General features: G+C 31.7%; 2 long non-coding RNA genes across 2 annotated transcripts; both read right to left on the bottom strand.

The window, feature by feature from the left end:
* Positions 1–1,378: 1,378 nt before the first annotated feature.
* LOC142232790 (uncharacterized) lies at positions 1,379–2,062 on the bottom strand. The gene is made up of 3 exons (XR_012721213.1): positions 1,926–2,062; positions 1,766–1,867; positions 1,379–1,693 (listed from the first exon to the last, which is right to left on the bottom strand). It is a non-coding gene; the product is annotated as an uncharacterized LOC142232790 (long non-coding RNA).
* Positions 2,063–5,091: 3,029 nt separating this feature from the next.
* Positions 5,092–5,482, bottom strand: LOC142236114 (uncharacterized). The gene is made up of 2 exons (XR_012721907.1): positions 5,349–5,482; positions 5,092–5,286 (listed from the first exon to the last, which is right to left on the bottom strand). It is a non-coding gene; the product is annotated as an uncharacterized LOC142236114 (long non-coding RNA).
* Between the last annotated feature and the right edge of the window lie 7,997 nt (positions 5,483–13,479).

Genomic DNA, 13,479 nt, shown 5'->3' with positions numbered 1-13,479 from the left:
ATGAACTAAATAAAATTAAATTGGCTTTAATGAAATAGAGAGTTCACTTTTTTTGAGTGTACTACATTGTCGTTGTTATGATCTTTAATACCACAAATATTTTTTCTGAACTTTTGCTTTCTTTCTTATTTTCTCCCCATACTCGATATCAAACTGTGGCAGTTACTGATTGAATTTGGTACTGCTGTACGTCATGATTAGGTAATGTTTAATCCACACTTGAAGAAGCAACGAAAAAACAAACAAACCAAAAATACCTCTTGAAAAGGAATAAACAGCCGTTTTAAATGCTAATTTATTGGATACATCTCATCAGCATAATGTTATGTAAATTTAAAAAAAAAAACGAATCATAAGGTCCAGTGCCTTTAGCTTTCGATATCATTTAATGGTGATATAAATTATGTATCATCCATATGTTTCACATTTTATTTTTTACGAATTTTTTCCATGATGAAATAGTTTCTGTATACATTTCTTTTTAACGAGAATCAATTAAAGAAATTGTGTCAATGTCATTTCGTTGGTATCATATCAATAACGGATATGAATTCCAAATTTTGATATTAAAATGCTATGACATTCGAAAAGAATTTTCGACCTACGTAATTCGTTTTACTATCCAATGCCACTTTTGAGGTCATATTAAATGGCTTATTATTTATTTGATGTCAGCTTTCGTTAGCATTAAAATCTTAAGACATGAATAGTCAAATACATCACCTTGTCATAGATTTTGAATGTATCCTAAAAATAATAGAAATGTTTGCAAATGTCAGTTGGAAATATGAAATATGTGTAAGAATGAATCAATTAAATAACAAGTATATACGGCCGTAAGTTCGGCCAGGCCGAATCTTATGTACCCTCCACCATGGATTGCGTAGAAACTTCTACGAAAGAATGTCATCCACAATCGAATTACTTGGGTTGTGGTATCTTAAAACTTCTTAACATCGTTTTCTAAATTGTGAGTTAGTCCATACGTGGTATAGACAAAAAAGTTATGTATAGGTAAGTCTACAAATAATTACGAATCGATATGGACTTTTTGCACGATACGTACACAGAGAATACAGATTGGTTGTGATAACCGAATTTATTGCCAACCTCCTTTTGGCAGTTGCACCAACTATCTGTTGGCAGTTGTATCACCCGACAAATTCGGTCGACTCAATCGAATTATGGGAAATCCAACTAATACTATATATGGAGTTGGTTGTATCAGACAATGGGATTGGTCGTTGCTTCGTTCTTCATTTTGTTGTGTCACCCAACTTTAATAGCACTATAACCGAATAAAAAAATTAATTTCATTTAAATTTTATTTTGTTTTTATATTTGGTTTAAATACATTTAAATATTTGTATTAAAGATGTATATCTAAGTACAAATTAATGTCCTTAAAATATTTTAGCGGTTGGGCACACAAAATTTAATACACATCCCATTATGACTTTCAGTTGAAAGTGAAAGGGTGTTTATATTTTAAAAATTAAAATGCACAAAAATGGACCCGTATTACCAGTTTGTGTATGTAACAAGTGATGAACTTCTTCTTATTGCTGAGTGTCCCGATACTGTGCTAGGCATTATGAAAAATAAATAACTTTTGAGTGTTCGGCCGAATCTGACCTATGGCTCTTTGTATCCATTTTGGTCCGTTGTACAATGTTGGAATATTTGATTATTGCTTAAAAATAAATCAAATAAGATTAGTTAGATTTTGGTGCACTCATGTTTATAAAAACATTTCAGAACTTACCACTTTATTCACTGCGACATCTCTGTGAGGTTCTAAGTAGACAAAGCATCCTGGAGATATATCATTAAATCCGGTTGGAGTGTACATATGATTATTTGTGCCCTATAATACACCCAACATAAATGATCCACTTCAATATCGTTACCTATATTTTACTTACGTCCATTAAATACAGTCCGTCATCATCGAAATAATACTTTGGACTGCATTGTGGATGCAAATAAAATTTGCATCGGCTTAAAAATCGTCCATTGTGATGTTTAATTTGAAAGAAAAAAATATCTCTTTGAGCATCAAATAATTAACAAAAATTGAAATGACATTTAAAAATATTTCAAATAGGATTCGGTTGTGAATACTATATGTCAGTGATGATTACTAAATGACAGTTACTAAATTTATTTAAAGTTAGTCGTGCCAACTGAATTCAAAACAAAAGCTTCCTAATATATACATTTTGTTGCTTCAACCATTTGTCTTGTATCACAAACGAAATTGTATTGAAATGATTGCCAAATGATAGTAAGCATGAAGAAATAATTTCATTGAAGGAAATAGATTGACACAACTAATATATAGTTCTAAAAGTAGAATTTTCATTATCAGAACCGATTTCCAACCAAATTGTTCTCTGTGTGTATAGAGCCAGAATTGAAATATGGGGGTCGCTTATATTGGGGTTATATACAATTATGAACTTGATATGGACCAATTTTTGTGTAATTGGGGATCGATTTATCTGAGGGCTATATATAACTATAGACCGATATGGACCTAGTTAGGCATGGTTGTTAACGGCCATATACTACCATAATGTACCAAATTTCAACTGACTCGGATGAAATTTGCTCCTTCAAGAGGCTCTAAAACCAAATCTCTGGATCGGTTTATATGGGATCGGTTTATATATGATTATGGACTGATATGGACCACTTTTGGCATGGTTGTTAAATATCACATACTACCACCACGTACCAAATTTCAACCAGATCGGATGAATTTTGCTTCTCCATAAGGCACCGAAGGTCAAATCAGGGGATCGGTTTATATGGAAGCTATATATAATTATAGAATGATATGAACCAATTCCTGCATGGTTGTTGGATACAATATACTAACATCACGTACCAAATTTCAACTGAATCGGAAGAATTTTGCTCTTCGAAGGGGCTGCGGAGGTCAAATCTGGGGGTCGGTTTATATGGGGCCTATATATATATATATATATATATATATATATATATATATATATATATATATATATATATATATATATATATATATATATATATATATATATACACATATATATATATATATATATATATATATATATATATATATATATATATATATATATATATATATATATATATATATATATATATATATATATATATATATATATATATATATATATATATATATATATATATATATATATATATATATATATATATATATATTTATGGACCGATTTCAACCAATTTTTGCATGGGTGTTTGAGGCCACATATATAAACACCACGTACCAAATTTGAACTGAATCAGATGAATTTTGGTCTTCCAAGAGGCTCCGGAGGTCAAATCTGGTGATCGGTTTATATGGGGGATATATATAATTATGGACCGATGTGGACCAATTTTTGCATGGGTGTTAGAGACCATATACTAACACCATGTACCAAATCTCAAATCTGAAATTTGCTTCTCTTAGAGGCTCCGCAAGCCAAATCTGGGGGCCCGTTTATATGGGGGCTATACGTAAAAGTGGACCGATATGGCCCATTTGCAATACCATCCGACCTACATCAATAACAACTACTTGTGCCAAGTAGTTGTTATTGATGGCCCCATCCTATGGTGGAGGGTATAAAAATTAAAATTAAAATGCCAATGAGTAAACTTATTTCGAATCGTGAGATGTTTGACATTTGGCAAATCATCTGTATTTATGGTACCCGTTGTCACATTTATCACCAATCAATTTTATTTGGTCTGAAAGATAAAACTGTAACTACACACCCAGAAAAAAGTGACCCCTTCTTTAAGTTAAAATGAACTCATTGTGAAGAAAGTTGAACTTCGTATAGCGCCAAAGACATTTTTATTTGTTTGAACGATGTGATTTTCGTAGAAATTAGGAATAATGCATTCCATATATTAGTTAACATTTTCCTATATTTAAAGGGTGATTCTTTTGAGGTTAGGATTTTCATGCATTAGTATTTGACAGATCACGTGGGATTTCAGACATGGTGTCAAAGAGAAAGATGCTCAGTATGCTTTGACATTTCATCATGAATAGACTTACTAACGAGCCACAACGTCGAATTTTCAGTGAATGGGCCCTAGAAAAGTTGGCAGAAAATCCGCTTTTTTATCGACAAATTTTGTTCAGCGATGAGGGTCATTTCTGGTTGAATGGCTACGTAAATAAGCAAAATTGCCGCATTTGGAGTGAAGAGCAACCAGAAGCCGTTCAAGAACTGCCCATGCATCCCGAAAAATGCACTGTTTGGTGTGGTTTGTACGCTGGTGGAATCATTGGACCGTATTTTTTCAAAGATGCTGTTGGACGCAACGTTACGGTGAATGGCGATCGCTATCGTTCGATGCTAACAAACTTTTTGTTGCCAAAAATGGAAGAACTGAACTTGGTTGACATGTGGTTTCAACAAGATGGCGCTACATGCCACACAGCTCGCGATTCTATGGCCATTTTGAGGGAAAACTTCGGAGAACAATTCATCTCAAGAAATGGACCGGTAAGTTGGCCACCAAGATCATGCGATTTGACGCCTTTAGACTATTTTTTGTGGGGCTACGTCAAGTCTAAAGTCTACAGAAATAAGCCAGCAACTATTCCAGCTTTGGAAGACAACATTTCCGAAGAAATTCGGGCTATTCCGGCCGAAATGCTCGAAAAAGTTGCCCAAAATTGGACTTTCCGAATGGACCACCTAAGACGCAGCCGCGGTCAACATTTAAATGAAATTATCTTCAAAAAGTAAATGTCATGGACCAATCTAACGTTTCAAATAAAGAACCGATGAGATTTTGCAAATTTTATGCGTTTTTTTTTTAAAAAAAGTTATCAAGCTCTTAACAAATCACCCTTTATATACCACTATACTACAGAATGAAAAAATTTAACTAATTTGAATTCATATATGGAATGATTTTATTGAAATTTTTTCATTCATTTCGACAAATCTTACACATTTGTGGTAAAACTTTTACTTCATAATTAGAACTGCTTACCTTCGTTTTTAAATACAATTTTATTTATTTCTATAAGCAATTTTATCTTCAATAAAAGACATGTTTTATTAATATATTGAATATATTTATTAAGAATCAACAGCATCGAATCTCTTTGAAATATTAGTTTATTATTCCACTATTTCCAATTTCCGTGTGATATTATCAACTTAAAACGCACTTTTTCTTCTTCTTGTACTTTTCACTTTTAATAAGTTGCTGCCTAACGATTTTGTCCTCCTTTTAGAATTTCAATACCTACAAATATAAAAAATCATAAAACATTTTTGTTGCAAAAGGTTAGCGTCACTGAATATTACCTGATAATTGAAGATTCCAAAATGAAGACAAATGAAAGGGTTGTTATTCTGCTGGTGTTTTCTTTCTTTATACACTATCACGAACATTGATAGATTTATTTAAAAAAACGAAAAATTTTCTCACTAATTTAAAATAACAAATATTTTATATATTTTATTTGTTATTTATTAGTTGTGTTCCTTTACGTACTACTAGTTACTACTTTTACTAGTTTTTACTAGAAACCGTTCCTCAACCCCAAAAAATAGTAAAAGTAGTAAACAATTTTAAGAGAACAATGTCAAAATGCATGTCTCTTTTAAATTTTTTTTACTACAAGTTACTCGGCAAATTCTTTCGAGTAAAAGTTGTAGATATGTCATGACAAAAATAATTATTTGTTTTCAAATTTTCCAAACTAAAGTAGTTCCAAATAGCTTTTTTTGGAAATAATTCTGTAACTTTTTAATGGATTAAGATATCATCATAATTTTTTCTTTGTGCCAAAGCTGAAATGTTTTTCTCTATATTTAGAGGTTTGTAGGTCCCTAGTGTATTCACGGGCTGGTCTATAGACGTTGGAAGTTGGACACCTCGGATGTATGAAATTAAGTGTTACTTGGCAAACGCGCAATTATGCACCGATTTTCATGATTTTTGCTTTGCTGGATAGAACTTATAAACTACCATAAAAAGATTGCGTATGTGTGCGAATATATCTAATATTTGCGAGATAGGGCCTTACAATTTATTTTTTTGCAAAATTTGAACAAAGTGGGGTCTATATTTGGAGTCTAGAAGGACTACATTCCTTATAAAATTCTACGTATTCTGGAGGAAAATTTTGTGCACCTTTGTGCTTTAGATTTAACGTGTAGACTCCACGATTTGGAATTTCAAAACAATGCCGAACCAATACCACTTGTTTCGAAGTAACGTGTCTGGTAATATTTCAGCACTATAGGTTCATTATTGAAGGAAGTAGCCTGATTACAACAGATAGCCAGACAGAGAGACATCGTCTTATAATTTCTCCCTGACCAAGACTATATATACTTTCTATAGTCAGAATTCGTTATTTGTATGTGTTACAAACGGAATGAAAAACCCCACCTTATAAGATACTGATAATATGCGCTATTACTCTACTTTATGGCACAGAAGCCAGAGTTTTACTTTGATTAAAAATTTTGCAAAAGGAGTACTTTTTATAACAAAGTAAAAACCATAGCTTCTTTCTATCGTAATAAGGATTTCGAAGTTTCCTGCAAAAAATCTGCCATTTGTCAAAAAAAAAAATTTCGATATAAAAGTATTTAATTTACCTACATGTTTTGAAAATATTTATTCAAATCACAATGCTTCTTTTGTTTTTTATTTGACATTTTTACAATTTTTACTATATTTTCGTTCCTGTACATTTAACAAATATAGAAATCTGAGAGGATTTTCAATATTTCTCTCTTTTACTACTTTTTACTACGAGTAAAGTAAAGGAACACGCCTATTATATTATTTTACCATATTATTTTTTAACAATCTCTCCGTATACCAAAACAACGCGATTCCAACTAAAAAACAACCGACGCGCAAATATTTCGATTACACCCACGCGCAAACACATCGATTACGATGACAGGTATCGATTACAGGTAGACAATAGAAATGTAGGAAAATTTCCTATATTCTAACAAGTGTGTTTCCTTAAGTTTTGAAAGGATTGCATACTTCTTAGTACGAATGAACTAAAATATTTTTCTATGCCAAGTGTTGTTCGTATGTATGAAAAACTTTCTATTATAAAGGAAGTCGCAATTATCATTTTATAAGAAATTTTACTAATTTTGAGGAAACTTGGTTTTAGTTCGGTTTTTGTTTATTTTTACGAATGCTTTGTTATCGGTGAATAAAATTTTCTTTTTCAGTAGTAAATTCTTATACCCAGCGAAGAAAATAGTATGAGTAAAATTCCATGCCTTATTCTAGTTAACGAACTAATCCTAACTGCTTACAGTTTAGGATTTTTTTACTGAAACGAGTAAATTTTATTATTTTTCACAAAAATTTACCTTAATGGAAATAAAATGGATAAACTATATTGATGAAAATTTTTTCCTTTAGTTTCGAAGGCACTTTTTTCTGGGTGCAAAAGAAAACTTTCTTAATCTAAAATTTCGTTTCCAAGCAAAGAACATATTTTTTTTGCGTATATCCACAAAGAAAAAATTATGTTATCATACATAGTTCATTTTAAATATTGATTAATTTTTAATCAAAACCAATAAAAAATATTATTGGATTAATTAAAGTTTTAAATGGCCCAGCAGATAAAGAAACATCGCCAAAAAAGTAGTTCAAATGTTCTTTTTGAATCCGGAATTAGTGCAAACTTGGCGCAGAAGCCAAGAATTTATCATGGGCTTGTCATAGAACGGATGTCCACCATTTCAACAGAAAATACTGATCCGAATTCAGTATTTTGGATGTGAATTGAAAAAAATGTGATATTTTGCAAAATAAATAATTTTTATATTTTTTATGATTTTAATGCATTTTAGCGCTGTTTGAAATGCTTAACCTCAAATATTTTCAAATATTCGAAAATTTTCTAGAAAGGATTTAGCATTTTTTTTCGACAAAATTTAAATATGTAATTTGTACAATTTTATAAATTCATACTCTGTTTTTAACCTATTTGAAACAAAAAACTTAAAATTACCCATTACAAATATGAAAAAAGCGAATTATAAAAAAAAAAATTAATTAAAATAACTTCCTGAGTAGTCAAAATAAAGAACATCTTTGGGAGAACATTTTTGGAAGTGATTTTAAAATTGTGTGTGTTTAAAAGAATTTTTTTTTTTTTTTGCTGGGGCGTAAGTGATTGATTACAGCAAATTTATTAAAATTCGTGATTGTGGTAATTTCAATTAAACATAAACTATTTAATTTCGTGATTGGAGAAAAACATTTTTTTTTGAACACACCCTATGGGAAATGGTTCAACCCCAGGACTAGTACAGGACTAGTTCCTGGTTTGTAAGGGCCAGTCCCAATTCTGGTCAAAACGTATTGAAAAATTTACACTTTAGGACACGACTTTTAATCATTCCAAAAGACACCTTCTGGAACTATTTGGTATGACCACTCCTCATGAATCAGTCTAGGATAAACTCTTATGAATCTGTTTAATTTTAAGTATCCGAATCTCACCAAAAAGGAATAAGGAGAACAATTGATTATTCTGATAACTATATTTTTAGTAAATGTATAGATCCAATAAGATTTTAATATCTATAAAGTATAGAAACCAATGAATTCTATGACAATTTATAAATTTGCAACAATTCTGTGATAGGTCGGAACGTGGCCATTTGCCCACAGAAAGTGAAAAAATTAGTTGTATTCCCTTCAACCAATGAACCATCAAAAAGTCAAATCTGGGGATTGGTTTATATATAATTGTCGACCAATATGGGCAAATATTTTCATGGTTGATAGAAGATAAATACTAACATCACATACCAAATTTCGGATGAAACTTTCTCCTCGAAGAGGCTTCGGACCAATTTTTGCATGGTTGTTATAAGATATATACTAACATTTCGTACCAATTTTCAACCGGATCGGATGAAATTTGCTCTTCCAAGAGACTCCAAAAGATGGGTTTGTATGGGGTCTATACCTAAACAAATTTGTAGCCCATTCACAATACCATCGTATCGAAATTAATAATAACTACTTGTGCGAAGATTCATGCCCATAGTTTGTTTCGTTCAGAAGTAAGTCTAATTTCAACAGACGGACTCGGACCATACACAGAAAGAAGAGGTTTCATTTCGGAGGAACGAAATTGTACACAAATGACTTATTCTTCTAACGCTACAAATATTTATTTTAAAGCAATCGTTGCAACGCTTCACATAAATTCTTGTTTATTTGTTCTTAAAGAAAATACTTTAAAACAAGTATACACGGCCGTAAGTCCGGCCAGTAGGAATCTTATGTACCATCCACCGTGGAGGGTACTAAAGACTGTCATCTAGAATCGAATAGGCCGATAGCCTCTAGTTGCTAGTGCCCGTATAATAAAAAATAAATAAAAACAATCGAATTACTTGGGTTGTGGTAACACATGCCGACGGCAAGGTATATTATAACATGGTTTTGGTTCATACACAGAAAAAAATTTATCTTCAATCACGAAATTAATTGATCCAATTAATTTTTAATTGAAATGTTTTCTATTGATTGATTTTTGTTTCAATTAAAAAATTTGTTGAACCAATTAAATTTTTAATTGACTATTTTTTAAACTTTATGTGGAAGCTATATATAAGTATGAACCTTTTTGTACAGGATTAGTAGTAAGCACATACTGACATCCCGTACCAAATTTCAACCGGATCGGATTCAAGCCGATAGCTTGTTTCGTTCGGATTTCGTGATTTCAACAGACGGATGGACATCGCTAGATCGACTCAGAATTTCACCACGATCCAGAATATATATAATTTATGGGGTCTGAGACTATTACTTCTTCCATGTGTTGCTACAAACGGAATGACAAAATTAATATATCCCACAAAGGGGAATTTCGTTTGCCTAAAATTTCGTTTCGTTCCACTGGGTCTAGAAGCTCTTATTGCCATCATCACACATATATCGTTGTAGTCATCATAAACGAATTACCAAATACAACTTTTGGGTAGTATAAAAACAGAATTTGCTGTAATTTTGCATATATCAAAAAACCACATGCAGAGAAGAAACATGATTGTCACAATCATATTCGAAGAGCAAAATAATATGATAAGAGCTATTTTTGCGGCGACCATGTAATATTTTCACCTGCAACCATGTTGGCTCAGGGAACATGGTTCTAAGAAAAATAAAAATGTCCTCATCTAAAATGTTATTATATTGATAAAAATAATTTAGTTTGAATCAAAAGACAATGGTCACGATCTAAAATGTTATGGTATTTGTCAAAAATGTTTTTCTTCCAGTTAAAAGAACATGGTCACAACCTAAAATGTTTTGATCTTTATGAAAAAACTTTTTTCGTTGTCGAAAAAGGGCGCCACTTGAGAAAAGAAAACACGAAATTAACTTTATTTATTTGTTTTTATTTATTTATAAACTAATTCATTGTTTATTTGTATTTAAAATGTCGTGCAAGCAAACATCACATAATTTTACACACTCTATTTTGGTTCAATTTGAACAATATGTAATCATTCCATATTTACGTCGTGCCCATCAAATGTACAAACGCAGGCATAATGTAACTGCAAATAAAAATAAATTATACCATAAGCAAAATGCAGAAAAAACAGGTAAATTTTTTTCAATTACGCTTTCCTTTTTTGTGTTCACATAAAACCACGTGCTTCTTCTGAATAAATAAATTAACACAAAACACAGTAATTCCGTATTCTCGGTCCATTCCAAGCAACAATCACAACGCGACTGACGCGCAAAATGAAAATCGTGTGTACCTACTCAATGTTTTCATAAAATTCTTTTCGCTGCAAAAAGTTAAAAAATTAAATGGCCATATGTTATAATGGTTCTAGACATGTCTATACCTAACTTATAAAAATACTTTTTCCCCTGCAAAAAAGTCGACAAATTGAGTGGTCAGGTACATGATTTTCCTGACCATGTAATGGTCTCAAATTCTATCATTTAAATAATAGAACATGTTTGCGGCATTTGAGAACCATTCAAATGCTTATTGCCACCATACATTTTTCTCCGCTCGAAAACTATTTTTACAAAGACAAAATACATGGTTTTCGCGGCAATTACATGCTCTAGCAAACATGTTCTATCATTAAAATGATAGAATTTGAGACCATTAAATGGTCGGGAAAATCATGTACCTGACCATTCAATCTTTTCCATACACACAAAAATGGTAAAAAATAGTTGATCTAATCAAATCTAATCAAAAATTATTAAGAAATCTAATCAATTATTTTTTTGATTAGTTTTGATTAGATTTGATTAGAAATGCTAATCGTCACTAATTGTGATTAGATTTTTGATTATTTCTAATCTAATCAATTAGTAATCGTCAAAAATGGCTAACTAATCATAATTAATCAATTTTTCAACCAAATAAAATTTCTAATCCAATTGCTAATCATTAGGATTACTAATCATTATTCTAAAGCTATGCTCCATATACAAAATCTGGGCCGACGGGAAATTTCCACATTTATTAATGGATCTCAAAATTTCTGACAAATCTTATGAAAATTTTAGACTGGGAAAAATTTCTTAACACAAGTCGGAGATGGGTTTATATGTAGGTGCTATATCAAAACAATTGTTCGGTATGACCCATCTTCGAACTCAACATGCCTGCCAAAAATTCAGAACGTTAGGCTCTACTGCTATATTGCCTTAAAATTGTACCTTTATCAAGAGTATATATAGGCTTGAAAATTGATCAATTCAGCCCATATTCTAGTGAAACCTACTCTTTATATCACCGTGAAATTTCACCCATATAAATACACTTTGAATGGCCTGAAATCAAGTACTTCGTTGTTCGATTAAAAACCCCAGTCGAATCTAATTTGTCGAAATATTTCTTTTGTTACAAAGATATGAAGTGTTTTTCAATTTTTTTCGCCGGAGTCGGAGTCGAGCAAAATTTATACGACTCCGGCTCCGGCTCTGACTCCAGCAAAATCTTCAGACTCCGACTCCACAGCCCTGTGCGTGCAGTACCGATGCCGTAATGTATTGACGAAGCAAGGCTACACAATCTATTTTTTTAGCCGATTTTAATGAAATGCTCCATACTAATTTTAAATTTCTGCATCTAACTAGTAAAATATTTCTTAAGGGAATTACCAACTTTATTCAGAAGTCAACGAAGTTTCTAAAACGTACAAATTACTTTAAACATTTAAAATCCATCTATTTAAAATCCATTGTATAACTGTAGACAATCATCTAACCTAAACCGTAGTATGTGAATGGATACAATATGCCTGAGATAACAACATCTATCGCCAACAGTCAACATTGGGTCATGTTTGATGCTTTCGAGGGGGTTTCGTTAGACTATTGTATGTATGGATTTCCAATAAAAATGCGAGAAACACAAAAATGATTTTTGGCGATTTTCTGGTAATTGTTTGTCCTAACTGTAAATTATAGAGAAAGTTTTGCTATGATTTTTACGCTCGAAATAATTCGCTATTATTAGCAAAGACACACGCACACATATTTTGTCTAAGTTTAGGCTAGGGCAACCAACAAATGGACGAATAAAACACTTTCCTTTTCGTCCGAATGTGTGAAAAGTTTAAATACATTTCCATCCAACCATAAGATATATGGTGCAATAAATGCCAGTCTTTAATCGTTTAGCGGCAGATATTTAAGAGCAGAAGGGTAACTTCATTAGAGTCTATCATTGTGAAATAGAAAATATTTTATTTACTGTAATTTCTTTCAGTTTTAACTATGTATCAATTATTATACAATAGGGCTGTTTTTCTTTCGTACTGGATACAAAATTTGTATTGTCTATCCGGGGAATCATACACCCTCAAAAAAAAAAAAATTGCTTCTCTAACGTATGTTCCAAACATATTTTGCAGGAAGCACATATATTATTGGATATTGCCGAAACATTATTATGTTTGTTTTATGTGAACGTATTATATGTTTGGAAGAATTTTGAGCCCAAAAATATTATATGCTTGGAATAATTTTCTCCCAAAGAAGATTGTGCTCAAAAAAATTTATTTCTGCCTAATTGCATATTCTCTCACATCTTTCTCACTTCCACGATATTTTTAGTTCCTAGCACCTTTTTCTGTAATACAAATTAAAACAAGTATATACGGCCGTAAGTTCGGCCAGGGCGAATCTTATGTACCCTCCACCATGGATTGCGTAGAAACTTCTACGAAAGACTGTCATCCACAATCGAATTACTTGGGTTGTGGTATCTTAAAACTTCTTAACATCGTTTTCTAAATTGTGAGTTAGTCCATACGTGGTAGAGAGCCAGAATTGAAATATGGGGGTCGCTTATATGGGGGCTATATACAATTATGAACTTGATATGGGCCAATTTTTTGTGACTATGGATCGATTTATCTGAGGGCTTCATATAACTAT

The sequence above is a fragment of the Haematobia irritans genome, chromosome 4 (assembly GCF_050003625.1).
Source record: "Haematobia irritans isolate KBUSLIRL chromosome 4, ASM5000362v1, whole genome shotgun sequence".
NCBI lineage: Eukaryota > Metazoa > Arthropoda > Insecta > Diptera > Muscidae > Haematobia > Haematobia irritans.
Note: the sequence above shows the minus strand (reverse complement) of the source record. Positions and strands in the feature narration are given on the sequence as shown.